This window comes from Gossypium arboreum, chromosome 13 (genome assembly GCF_025698485.1).
Source record: "Gossypium arboreum isolate Shixiya-1 chromosome 13, ASM2569848v2, whole genome shotgun sequence".
NCBI classification, from domain to species: Eukaryota; Viridiplantae; Streptophyta; class Magnoliopsida; order Malvales; family Malvaceae; genus Gossypium; species Gossypium arboreum.
Genome location: NC_069082.1, coordinates 71,573,275 through 71,587,728, shown reverse-complemented (window position 1 = coordinate 71,587,728; position 14,454 = coordinate 71,573,275). Strand labels below are relative to the sequence as shown.

At 38.9% G+C, this 14,454-nt stretch overlaps 1 non-coding gene across 1 annotated transcript; it reads left to right on the top strand.

The window, feature by feature from the left end:
- The first annotated feature begins 218 nt into the window (after positions 1-218).
- On the top strand, positions 219-322 carry LOC128287215 (small nucleolar RNA R71). Its single transcript, XR_008277911.1, has one exon. It is a non-coding gene; the product is annotated as a small nucleolar RNA R71 (small nucleolar RNA).
- The last annotated feature ends 14,132 nt before the right edge of the window (positions 323-14,454 follow it).

Genomic DNA, 14,454 nt, shown 5'->3' with positions numbered 1-14,454 from the left:
ATATTTGTCATCCTTCTAGACAACCTTCATCGTATATGGTCTTTGGTCAAATGTATATCGTTCAGTTGGCCACTAACGGGAATTCATTGCAATCCTTTCTATTAATTCATACGCATCCTCATACATTCTATTCATTGGGGCTCCCATTGTTGCTCTATCTAATCCTAACTTTGAATGCACATTCAACCATTATAGAAAATTTACAGTCGTAACCACTCAATAAATGTTGTTAGCATTTCTAAATCAACATTTTAAAACGCTCCCATGCTTCATGAAAACTATCCCCCTTTAACTGTTTGAACATCAAAATTTCCCTTTAGCTGGACTGCCTTACTAATGGGGAAGAACTTTTGTTGGAATTTCCCTGCGAGTTTGTCCCATGTCATGATTGATCCTAGTGCCTGTTGATCTAGCAAAGAAAAGGCGTTATCAATTAATTAAAAAGGGGAACAACCGAAGACGAATAGCATCATCAGTGACCCCATTGTATTTGAAGGTATCAAAAAGCTAAAGGAACCATTTTGGATGTTGACTTGGATCTTTTGTCATTGGTCCTTGAAAATGCAAATTATTTTGGATCATTTGGATCATGGATGGCTTAATCTCAAAATTATTGGCCGTGATAGCTAGCCTCATTATACTCCCTTGAACCATATCCAGCTTTGGTAGTACATATTCCCACAGATTCCTCTCCTTATGCGTCATGTTAATGTGTGTAAGTAGTTGTGGTTGTAACACCCCAAACTCGTATCCGTCGCTAAAATAGGGTTATGAAGCATTACCAGAATATACAGATCAAGTAAATAGATATTTCTTTTATATAGAATTCAGGTCAGAAATCAAATATAAAGTCCCTTATATGAACCCTCGAGGTCCAAAACATCCATTAGAAACGATTCAGGACTAAACCGAGTACGCAAATAATTTTTCGCAAAATCTCAAAATTTTTCCTAGGTGTAGTGGTGCCAAAGAGCCGCCTCTGTCTCAGGCCGTGTAACTCTTTGATTTGGGTCACACGGTCAAGTAACACACCTATGTACCAGATCGTGTGTAGGTGCAGGGGACACATGGCTAAGCCACACCCCCGTGTGTCAGGCCATGTGATCAATTCTGAGCATTTTGTTTTGACATTTTAAAAATGCAGGGGACACAGAACCAGATCACATACCCATGTGCTAGGTCGTCTATCACACACAGCTGAGACACACGCCCGTGTCTCTCCCCGTAGGGACAAAAATAGGTTATTTTCCAAGCCACATTTCTCACCCAATTTGTCTTCCTCTTACACCAATACTTTAACATATTCACAAGCCATTCTTAAAATAATTAATTCAAGTCAAAACCAAGTCTCGTGCATGACATAACATCACATACAACCAATGTGCTCTTAAGTACCTCAAATAACACTTTACCATCATGTAACCAAACATATAAAACTTACTTAACTTATCAAATTCACCTATATGCATATTTTACCAAATATGCTAGAATTAATCATCAATATGCCAACATGATTTCTATCATTTAACCATTTAAGCAAACACCAAACATGTTATAGCCTCATTTATACATATCAAAACATGTTCATCACAAGCCATTCCAATGGCTAGTTATAACTCAAACATTTACATGCCAACATTGGTTAATTAACCTATACATTCCATTATAACCATAATTAATATATCATATATACCAAGATGGGATGATGGTTAATGTGAGTGATCTCCTCCTAGCTTCTAATCCAACGATCTTTTGAATTACAATAAGACACGGGAAAAATAAAACAAAGTAAACATGAAATGCTTAGCAAGTTCGTATAACATGGTAAATAACTTACCATATATTTATGTTCAAAATAAACATGCAAGGCACAATCAACCAATTTGGTCACAAGCCCTAAACACTTATCCTCATCATGTTAGCCAAGTAATCACATATAATAGTCCTTAATCATGGATGAAAAAAGTCATCAAGCAAGTATCACATTCCAGTAATAACCAATTCATGCATCATTATATCAGGTAATATCATTTCCATGTATTTCATGTACGTACGGGTAATAGTTCGTTTCTAAGTCATACTATCTCATATAAACATTAGAGTACATAATCAGGAAGCACTCTCTCGAGCCATATAATAGGAAACTCACAAAGATCCATTAATTAGGAAACTCACAAAAAGCCTATCAGGAAGCTTATCTGGACTATACAACAGGAAGCTTATAAGAGCCATAATCATGAAGTTCACAAAGAACTTTTAATCAGGAAGCTCACGAAGAGCCTATCAGGAATGCTCACAAAAAGCCATGTAACAGGAGCTCTGGATAGCTTAACAGGAAGTTCAACCAAACCATGTCAGGAAGCTCATAAGAACCTGTATCAGGACACTCACGAAGAGCTGCGTTTGTGTTCGCAATAAATGTTGGATCACAATCGATCAAATCGTGACGCTCACAAAGAGTTGCGATAGTTGCAACACATGCTGAATCACTACCGATCAGGATGCTCGAAGGAACTATGTAACAGGAAGCTCGAGAGGTCTTATAATAGAATGATCGTAAGAGATATGGTGTGTCCGCAACATATGCAGGACTGCAACCAATCAGGAAATCCTATATCCATCGAATTCCATTATTCAGACGGGATTTAATATTTATTGTGCTTTGTCGGATATGTAACCAATTCCATATATTTTACATTTATATAATTCACATACACAACATTTAATTCAACCTTATAAATATACACAATTTAGTTACACGAACTTACCTCGACAAATGTTCGTGTAGATAAAATCTACTAATCCGACATTTTCTCTTTTCCTCATTCTAACTCTGAATTTGATCTATCCAAATCTATATGAATGAATTTAACATTAATTCATGTTCATTTCAATTCAATTCACATCTTAGGAAAAATTACTATTTTTCCCCTAAACTTTTAATTAATGACGATTTCGTCCCTAGGCTCGGAAAATGAAATTCATGCAATTTAATCCTTATTCCAAGCCTAGCCGAATTTCTCATATAATATTTATAGCCCATATATTTCATAAAAATTTAGAATTTTCCATGAATTTTACAACTTTACAATTTAGTCCTAAAATCATAATTTCGTCAAAATTCATTTTACAAAAGTTGTTTATCTATCAATAACCTTTCATTTTCTACCATAAATTTCAAAATTTCAGCATACTCGTCCATAGCTAAATTAAGCTATATGATCTTAGAAATATAAAAATCATTAAAAATGAGACAAGAAAACATACCTAATTGATCAAAATAAGCTTGCTTGAACTCACTTTCTCTTAGCTAGGGTTTCCATGGAAATAATTTGGGAAAGATGATGAAAAAGATGATATTTTCATTATTTAATTAATTATCTTTTATTTTTTTCACTTTCCAATTTCATCCTTTTCTTTATTTTATTTTCCATGGATGAATCATCATCCTTAACCACTAAGCATTTTTAAACGGTCTACCATATAAGGATCTCCACTTTAAAGTTCTATAACTATTTAATCCCTTTAGCTATTAGAGCTCAACTTTTGCACTTTGTGCAATTTGGTCTTTTATCAAATTAAACATGTAATCGGTAAAATTTCTTTACGAAATTTTTATACGACATTACTATCATACTATAGACCATAAATTAATATAAAAATAATCTTTTCTTTTGAAATCAGATTTGTGGTTCTAAAATCAGATTTGTGGTCCTGAAACCACTATTCCGATTTTACCAAAAACGGGTTGTTACAACTCTCCCCCTTAAGAATTTTTATCCTCGAAAATCTCACTAGTAATGAGGTAGCTTCTTTTACATCGTTTCGTTGTCAGAAAACTTTTACTAAAGCTACCTTTTTATTTCTCAATCTTTTACTTCAAGTGCCAGAATTTTGATCGGTTCCTCATTATAAGTCATGTTAGACTAAATTTCAGTATCTACCAGAGAAATAACATGTCACGAATCAGATCGGTACTATCGTAACACAACATATGAAAAACATTATGTATTCTGTCAAATTCTGACGGTAATGCCAATCAGTATGCAATAGCTTAGATTCTTTCAATAATCTCATATGGCCCAATAAATCGAGGACCTAATTTGCCTTTATGGCCAAACCAGAGAATTTTTTTCCAAGGCGAAACTTTCAAGAATACCTTGTCACTAATTTGATACTCTATTTCTTTTTGTTTTAAATCCACACAGAATTTCTGACGATCAAATACTGCTTTTAAACTGTCTCAGATCACTTTTACCTTTCTTCGTTTCACAAATCAGGTCAACTCCATGTTTTTTTCTCACTGACCTTAGTCCAATACAACGGAATTCTACATCTATTGTAACACCCCAAACCCGGCCCAGACGTTATGGCCGAATCTGACGTGCCACATTGAAGTTAAAAATCCATGTTTCATTTTAGTGTTTTATAAACTGATTTTTGTTGAGCTAACAAAGTGAATGAAAGCTGGGCACCAGGTAGGAATCCGTAACAGAGGAGGTGAGCCATGAAGGCTGCTTAAGTACCAAGCTCTTTGATTGGATCCAATCCTAGACATGCCCACAACCATTGCCACACTTGGTTACAACGAGTTGAAATTTCTTTGATAAATCAATTAATCGTGACGTCGTGTTATTTTCAAAACAAGTATCGTTTTAAAAACGCATCCTAAGTCTAGCCCATTTGAATTATTATCAACCAGTTTAAAGTTATAAAAAGAAAAATAGATAAAATAAACCCAGAAAAATAAAGTTAAAATGGCCTTATTACAATCCAAAAATAAATAATAAATGAAGTAACCTAAAGAAACCAATCATTTATTTTAAAAGCCCAAAAGCGATCACCGTGGCCACTCTAAATCCCCTCCAGCTCCAAGTCCCCATATTAAGGCCCACCTGCAAGGTTAAGGAAAGGGGGTGAGTTTGGAAACTCAGTGTGCAACAAGCCCCTTTCAGAGCCCAAAACAATTTTAGCCTGGTAGGCCTAAGCCCAAATTCAATCTCAGCATATACTGGGCTGAAGCCTTTTCATATTTCATATTTCATAACACTGGGCTGAAGCCTTTTCATATTTCATATTACTGGGTCGAAGCCTTCACTGTAAACGGTATGGCCCATAGGCCCATTTCAATATCATATGCAATGTTAATGAAAGAATACAAGCCCATTTGGGGAGACTACTCAACCCACCATCCGCTACTTTCCACCTGTACCAACCAAGCTCTCCATGTGGGGAATAACTCAACCCACCCAACCAAACTCTCCACTAGCAGCATAGTTGCTTTATCATATAACTGGAGGCCTAGCCTCTTTTAATAACTGGGGCAAAGCCATTTTGATAAACTGGGGCAAAAGCCCTTTTCGGTAAACTGGGGCAAAAGCCCTTTTTGCACTTCCTCCATCCATATAAACCCATCCCAATGCATTATGAATACATCATGTGCATATCATACATATCATGTATATCAGAATCCCATGTATCAAATTCATAGTTAAACCCTAGGGGTATAATGGTCATTTTACCTAGGGGCAAAACAATCATTTCCATATTATAAGGGTAATATCATCATTTTACCAAATATTAGGGTTTTCCATGTTCATTATCAACTACTAGCAATTCATGTGCTTAAACAGCGATTCTGGCCCATTCTTAACGAAACTGAGTTATTGGGCCAAAAACCCCTAATGGGCCTTACGTAGCCGATTTAGTCATCTAAGCCCATTTATCCCATTTCCATAACGGACTTAGCCGTATTGACGCACGATCTGACAAAATTCCATTTTCTACCAAATCTACCCTAACGGGCCCGGTAGCCCATTGGGCCCGATTTCATCCCCTTGAGGTCCAACTTACCATGATGCCAAAGACATGCTCTTACCTTTTCCAGCGTTCCCAATCATCAACTTAGCAAATCTAAATAACCAATAAGCGTTCGCTTGCTCACAAGTCCTCGAAATGCCAGAATTTTGGCATTTCAGTTTTTCGGCATTTATCGATTTAAGCTACGAAAGAGGGTTCGTTACACACCTGATTTTCGATATTCCTTGACGAGATCTCCTACGTGATTTCTCCTATAATCAACTACTTATAGATTAGAACACATTAATAATTAGACCAAATCGAAGACTACCTATTATCATTACTTTACACATTCGGCCACCATCCATAATGGCCTTGGAACCCATACCTTTGCCGAAATTGATGACTAGATTTAGTCACTCCGATGATCCAAGCTAATCCAAGTTGACCCTACGCCTTGCTGCTCCTCCACTGTACAGACTGCAAAAGATTAAAAGAAGAAACCCAATAAGGCCTATACCCATATTCAGCAACCTCCCTAAACTATAGGGGTTTCGGCTTTTGTCAACAATTACTATTAAAATCGCTTTAGAGTACGAACACTTACCACAGTCTCTCTTCTTGAATCCGTGTAAAGCTTAGAAAATAAAGGGATTGGCCACCAAATAGTGAAGGAAAACAGAGAGTTGCTGGTCAACAAGATTTCAACACCACCTAGCTTCACAGGTTTCGACTTTTGCGATTTTTCGACAAAATTGGAGGTAAGGGAAAGAAACAATAGATGAATGGAGGGGAGTAGTGGGCTGGTTTTTGAGAAAGAAAAGGGAGAAAATATAAAGGGAAAGGTGATGATTCAGCTGGAAAAGAAAAAGAGAGAAAAATACTAAACCAAAAGAAGAAAACGGCACAACCTAGTCCCTAATGCCGAAAATTCTAACCTAATACCCCTCTGCCGAAATCCCCTCTCTAATCCCCTCAAATCGGCTAACTCTATCTCCCTCTCAAATCCCTAAAATCTCTCCCCTTATCCCTCCTTAATCCATGCGTTTGACTGATCCAAACTCTCTCCCACAGAGTTCCATTTGGCTACAACTCCTGCCTGCTCAAAGCATAAAAATTAACATCACCTTTGCCATCACAGGGAATCGAACCCAGGTCTTCCCCCAACCACTTACACGACACCTTTTTAGCTCCCTAGTGGCATCACTTAGCCACTTTACCAGAGGCTCTTTTGCGAAACATTTTACCCACAATTTTTAATAAGACCACCTATCCAACGCCGCTAGCTTCTTAAGTCCAAAATTCAAAAATTCTACGAGGTTTTGGCCAACACATGGGCCTTCCATAAGCCCATTTACACCCTCCAATTATGAATTTCACAACCAAAATGCCAAATTTTAAAAACTTTACAAAAATCCCAAAAATCATGAAAAACTCAAAAATTAGGATGTTACAACTCTACCCTCAAAGAAATTTCGGCCTCGAAATTTTACCTGATCCAAACAGTTGAGGGTATTGCTAATGCATTGCTTCCTCGGCTTCCCAAGTAGCTTCTTCTTTGCTATTGTTTCTCCAAAGTACCTTCACTAATGGAACTGACTTCCTTCTCAGCACCTTGACGTCGTGATCGAGTATTTGCATAGGTTCTTCTTCGAAGGTCAAATCCGACTGTACTTGGATTTCTGCAACTGGCACGATATGAGTTGGGTAAGAACGATATCGCCTTAGCATGGACACATGAAAAATGTCGTGAATACGATCCAGCTCTGGAGGTAACTTTAGTTGATAAGCCACCGGCCCTATCCACTTAATAATTCGATAAGGCCCAATAAACCGTGGACTCAACTTGCCCTTCTTACCAAATCTCAATATCTTCTACCCAAGGCGATACCTTCAAAAAGACCATATCCCTCACAGCATATTCAATATCCTTACGCTTCAGATCGACATAAGACTTTTTTTGATCCGCTGCCTCCTTTAACCGATTCCTGATCACCTTAATTTTGTCTTCAGTATCTGCTACCAACTCTGGACCAAGTACTTGCCTTTCCTCCAACTCTGCCCAACACGTAGGCGAACGAAACCTTCGCCCATATAGTACCTCATAAGGAGCCATCTGAATACTTGCTTGGTAACTGTTGTTATACGTGAACTCCGCCAATGGCAAATAGTCCTCCCAACTGCCCCTAAATTCAATAACACAACCTCTCAACATGTCTTCTAAAATCTGAATGACTCTCTCTGACTGCCCATCCGTCTGAGGGTGAAAGGCCATACTGAAATCCAATCGCGTTCCCAACGCCTCATGCAATTTCTGCCAAAACTGAGATGTAAACCTTGGGTCTCGGTCAGAAATTATCGATACTGGCACCCCATGCGACCACACTATCTCCGCCACATATAACTTGGCCAGCTTCTGAAGTGAGTAGTCGGTTCGGACAGGTATGAAATGGGTAGATTTCGTGAGCCTATCTACAATTACCCAAACTGAATCCTTCTTGGAAGGTGTCAATGGCAACCCATTTACAAAATCCAAGTTACCCTTTTCCCACTTCCAAAGTGGTATCTTTACTGGCTGTAACAATCCTGAAGGTAGTTGATGCTCATCCTTTACTTGTTGAGACGTCAAACATTTCCCCACAAATTCGATCAATTCTCGCTTAAGTCCAGGCCACCAATATAGCTCCCGCAAGTCTCGATACAACTTACTCCCTCCTGGATGCATAGCACAAGGTCCATTATGTGCCTCTTTTAAAATCATTGATCTCAAGTCAGAGTCCCTCAGCATACAAATTCTTCCTCGAAAACAAAGAACCCCATCATTATTTAACCCAAAATATGGATTCTCCCCCTTCTCAACTTGCTGAAACCGAGAAACTAATGACTCATCCTCCAACTGTTGCTTCTTAATCTGCTCCACCCAAGTCGGTCTCACTTGTAACTCTGCCAATAAGCTTCCATCGTCATACAAAGTTAAACTAGCAAACATTGCCTTCAATTCTGCCACAGTCCTTCAACTTAACGCATCAGCCACGACATTTGCCTTACCTGGATGGTACTCAATCGAACAGTCATAGTCCTTTAACAACTCTATCCACCTTCGCTGTCTAAGATTCAGCTCCTTTTGAGTTAACAAGTACTTAAGACTCTTGTGATCCATATAAATAATGCATCTCTCCCCATACAAGTAGTGCCTCCATATTTTAAGCACAAAAATCACTGTTGCCAACTCCAAGTCATGCATAGGATAGTTAACCTCGTGAGGCTTAAGCTGTCGGGAAGCATAAGCGACCACATTACCCTCTTGCATCAACACGCAGCCCAAACCTACATGTGACACATCGCTATACACAGTGAAATCTTTACCAGACTCTGGCTGAATCAACACTGGCGCTTCTGTTAAAACCTTCTTCAGTTTCTCAAAAGCCTCTTGCTGCTTATTCGTCCAAACAAAAGGTGCTCCCTTCCTTATAAGTTTCGTTAACGATGCTGCCAACACAGAAAATCCTTCCACAAATCTCTGATAATAACCTGCCAACCCCAGAAAACTTCAGATTTCTATTACTAACCTCGGTGGCTTCCATTCCAAAATTTCCTCAATCTTTCGAGGGTCCACCTTGATTCCCTCAGCAGACACAACATGCCCCAAGCAAGTGACTTCCTTCAGCCAAAACTTGCACTTACTAAACTTTGCATAAAGTTACTTTTCCCTTAGCACTTGCAGCACAACACGAAGATGCTAATCATGCTTCTCTTCTATTTTCGAATACACCAAGATATCAACGATAAATATGACCACAAACCGATCCAAGTATGGCTGAAACACCCGATTCATTAAATCCATGAATGCTGCAGGTGCATTAGTCAAACCAAAGGGAATAACAAGAAACTCGTAATGACCATATTGAGTCCTGAATGCCGTCTTATGAATATCCACTTCTTTGACTCTCAACTGATGATATCCTGATCGAAGGTCAATTTTAGAAAATACTGAGGCTCCTCTTAATTGGTCGAACAAATTGTCGATTCTTGGCAGAGGATACTTGTTCTTGATTGCCAGTTTATTCAACTGTCGATAGCTAATACACATTCGCATGGTCCCATCTTTTTTCTTTACGAATAACACTGGTGCGCCCCACGGGGAAACACTTGGTCTGATAAACCCTCTATCCAATAGTTCCTGAATCTGAGCTTTCAATTCTACCAACTCCTTTGGTGCCATCTTATAAGGCGCAATGGACACAGGAGCCGTTCCAAGTAACAAGTCGATTCTAAACTCAACTTATCTGTTCGGAGGTAATCCAGGAAGTTCTCCAGAAATACATCTTAAAACTCTTTAATGGTCCTAACTGACTCCATAGTTATCCCCTCAGGTTCAACTTAACTTACAAATGCCAAGTACGCCTCAGTACCTTTCCGAATCAACTTCTCGGCTCTTAAAGCCGAAACAACATTGAACAAATAATTCTTTCGTTCGCCTATGACCATTATCTCCTCATCTTCGGCAGTTCTTAGCACCATTCTCTTAGCAGCACAATCCAACGTCGCCCTATGCTTAGCTAGCCAGTCCATTCCCAAGATAGATCAAAATCCCCAAATGGTAGCTCTATCAAATCCCCAAATGGCACCGCCCTAAAGTGTTTATCTTAACCGAGTGTCCTAAAGGGCTTATCACCAATACCCCACTCACCGTCTCCTCGGGAAGCACTCCCAAAGCCCCAGATACAACACAAGCAACATATGAGTGAGTGGAACCCACATCAACCATAGCAGTGTAAGGTGTGCTATGAATGAAGAACGTACCGATTATAACATCAGGAGCGTCACCCTCCTCACGGTGTCGTGCAGCATAAACCAACGGCGGCTATCGAGCTTCAGCATGCCCAGTACCCCTGCCAGGTGCCCCACGTCCTCGTCCATTTCCATTTACACCTCTACCTTGCCCACGACCTCTCTGTGGTGGTGGTTCTCCTCGCTGTGGTTGAACATCCCTTTGTTCCGCAGCTACTTCCTGAGCTGCTCTCCGAGGACATTCTTTGAACTTATGCTCCTTTGACCCACATCGAAAACATGCTCCAGTATGCTTCCAGCACTCCCCCATATGCACCCTACCACAGTCCCTGCAAGCCTGCGATCTAAAAGTATTCACTAGAACTGCTCGAACCAGTCCCTCCATTCTAGCTCTTTTAACATACCTACTTGCAGCACTCGAGGGTCTAGAATCCCTCATAAGCCTGGGTCGATCCTCCTCACGATTCTACCGTTCAGTTCTCTTTACTTCCTCGGCTATCTTAGCTTTTTCCACCAACGCAGCAAAATTACGCTCCCTCTATGGAGCTATCAGTATCCTAAGCTCATCGCGGAGGCCATCCTCAAATCGAACACTACGCTCATATTCAGTCGCAACTATCCCGCTGGTGTATCGACTCAGCCTCAGGAATTCCACCTCATACTCCGCAACAGTCTTATTACCCTGAGTCAGATTCAAAAATTCCTTTCGACAGGCATCCACATAACTAGCTCCAACATACCTCCCCTTAAAAGCAGTCTTAAACAATTCCCAGGTTACTCGTTCAATCGGGGTACTTTCCTTCACAGTGATCCACCATTGGTATGCCTCGTCTCGTAGCAACGACACAGCCTCCTTCAACTTTTGCTCCACAGAGCAATCCGAATTGTCCATAATCCGCTCTGTTGCCTCTAGCCAATATTCGGCCACATTTGGGGCTACTCCAGATACGCCCCTAAAAACTTCTGCTCCGTTAGCCCAGAGTCGGTTCGAGATGGATCTCCTATGTACTGTCCCAGTGCTAGCTCCAACAACTCGTTCTAAAACCCTTAACATTGCTTGGGACAAAGCATTATCCCCCGCAGCCCGATCATAAGACCCAGTCTCAGTTTCCTGTGGCACGGATGCCTCTTCAACTGGCCTATGCCCTAAGGATGAAGATTCAGCTTGCACCCTTCTGCGACCACGTCCGCGGCCTCGTCCACGAGTTCCTCTTGTACTTAATTATCTGATTACGAATTTTATGATATTAGTATAATGTTCAATTGTTTATTACAAGATGTCTTATGGAAATATAGCAGTTCAAGGATTGTTTTCGCAATGTCGTAGCCTAGCTACAGTTCTCACTCCTACCGTTTTACAGTTCTACCCTATCTAAAGTATCATAGTAGGTCCTCAGTTCTATTCATAACATCATATCAATATCACATAACGTAAAAGAGAGTATTCTTACAGACTTGGTACCGGGGATTCAGTGTGCCACTTCTTTCTCCAAACCACAAACCATGTATTTAGTCACAGAAAATAGAATTTCTTAAAATTTGAAAAAAATACTTTGTTTTGAAATTCTCGATTTTAGACCCATTTTAAAAAAAAATCAAAAAAAGTTAAACCATTTTATCATGTATACCTTGTAAAAATATCTTTGAAAAGAACTTTTCAAAACCATTTCCAAAAAACCCTTTTTAGGCCTAAGTTTTTTAAAAGATTCTTGGACCCGATCCACAGCAGAGTTGTTGTAATTGGGCTCTGATACCACTAAATGTAACACCTTAAACCCGACCCAGACGTTATGGCTGAATCTGACGTGCCACATTGAAGTTAAAAATCCATGTTTCATTTTAGTGTTCTATAAACCGACTTTTGTTGAGCTAACAAAGTGAATAGAAGCTGGCCACCAGGTAGGAATCAGTAACAGAGGAGGTGAGCCATGAAGGCTGCTTAATTGGATCCAATCCTAGACATGCCCACAACCATTGCCACACTTGGTTACAACGAGTTGAAATTTCTTTGATAAATCGATTAATCATGACGTCGTGTTATTTTGAAAACAAGTATCGTTTTAAAAACGCGTCCTAAGTCTAGCCCATTTGAATTATTATCAACCAGTTTAAAGTTATAAAAAGAAAAATAGATAAAATAAACCCAGAAAAATAAAGTTAAAATGGCCTTATTACAATCCAAAAATAAATAATAAATGAAGTAACCTAAAGAAACCAGTCATTTATTTTAAAAGCCCAAAAGCGATCACCGTGGCCACTCTGAATCCCCTCTGGCTCCAAGTCCCCATATTAAGGCCCACCTGTAAGGTTAAGGAAAGGGGGTGAGTTTGGAAACTCAGTGTGCAACATGTAACACCCCTATCCCGTATCCTTCGCCGGAATAGGTAAAGGGGCATTACCGGACTTGAAACTCATATCAGAACAGTAAAAATTTTGAATTTTTCTTTTTTTTTTTTTGAACATTCCTTTAGATAAATATTAAAGACAGTCAGGGATACAATTTGAACTTCTATAAGTACACATTCAAAAGATGCCATTTTCGCATGGCTTATATACATTAACCAAAATATTCTTGACCAATTGGTCTATTCTTTACATGCCATAAAATAACTCAAAACATAACAAGAACAAGCGGTGGATAGTGATAGTGTGACTAGTTCTTTGACGATCCCCGAGCCTATAGCTTCAAGTGAGATCTATAAAATAGAGAAACAAAGTAAACGGAGTAAGCATTACAATGCTTAGTAAGTTTTAAGCAGTGTCAACAGATAACAATCAAATTATAACATAGTTGTTCATATTTTTATTTCACTCTTCCTTCGGGCATACCATCCCTTTACCGAATATGCACATCTCATCATATACAATAGGCAGATAAACTTTCACATAAAAGTGAGCTCATGTGACATGGATATATTGTATGATTTCACATAACCTCTCACACTGATCCGATGTCACATAATCATAGGAATAGTCTCATAGATTGCTCTCGTATGCATCACATAACTACCTTATGATTTAGTTCAAATCAAGCTCACATATAAACTTGGAGTACATACCTGTTTAACCTTTCACATTGAATATATTTATAAGCAATTCTTATTACGAAGTCTTATAGCTTTAACCTCTACTCGAATTATCGGCGAGACCTTTACCTCCGATGAAATCTCCACACGAAGTTATCGGGTCTTACCCGGACAAAATCTCCACACGTAGTCATCGGGTCTTACCCGGACATAATCTCCACACGTAGTCATCGGGTCTTACCCGGAATATATTTCCAAGTTTCATGTACATTTAATCACATGTCACAACATTCACATCGACTGTCATATTTGTAATTCATTTGCCTCATCAAATATCTAATAATATACACCTTTCACATTTGGTCATTCGGCCACAATATACACATATCGCCTACAAATTTCACACTAGCCATTCGGCTTTACCACATATACATATCTCATACATATTTCACATTAGCCATTCGGCTTTACCACATATACATATCTCATACATATTTCACATTAGCCATTCGGCTTTACCACATATACATATCTCATACATCAATTTTCGTAACAGCTTATAAGCAACTCAAATAGTTTCATCAATGCTTACAACAAATTCACATATTCACTACAAGCTATTTTCCTGAGCAATAGTCACTAAATTATTTATAACTGAAGCTAAAAAACTCAAAATCAATTGCCGTTAATTTTCCCTGAATATAGACTCATATATCTTCCATCCATAAAATTTTCAGAATTTTAGGTTTGGCCAATCAATACCAGATTTTTCTTAAAGTTTCCCCTGTTTCACTATTTGACTAATCTGACCACTCTTCACTACGAATCAAATTTCTCA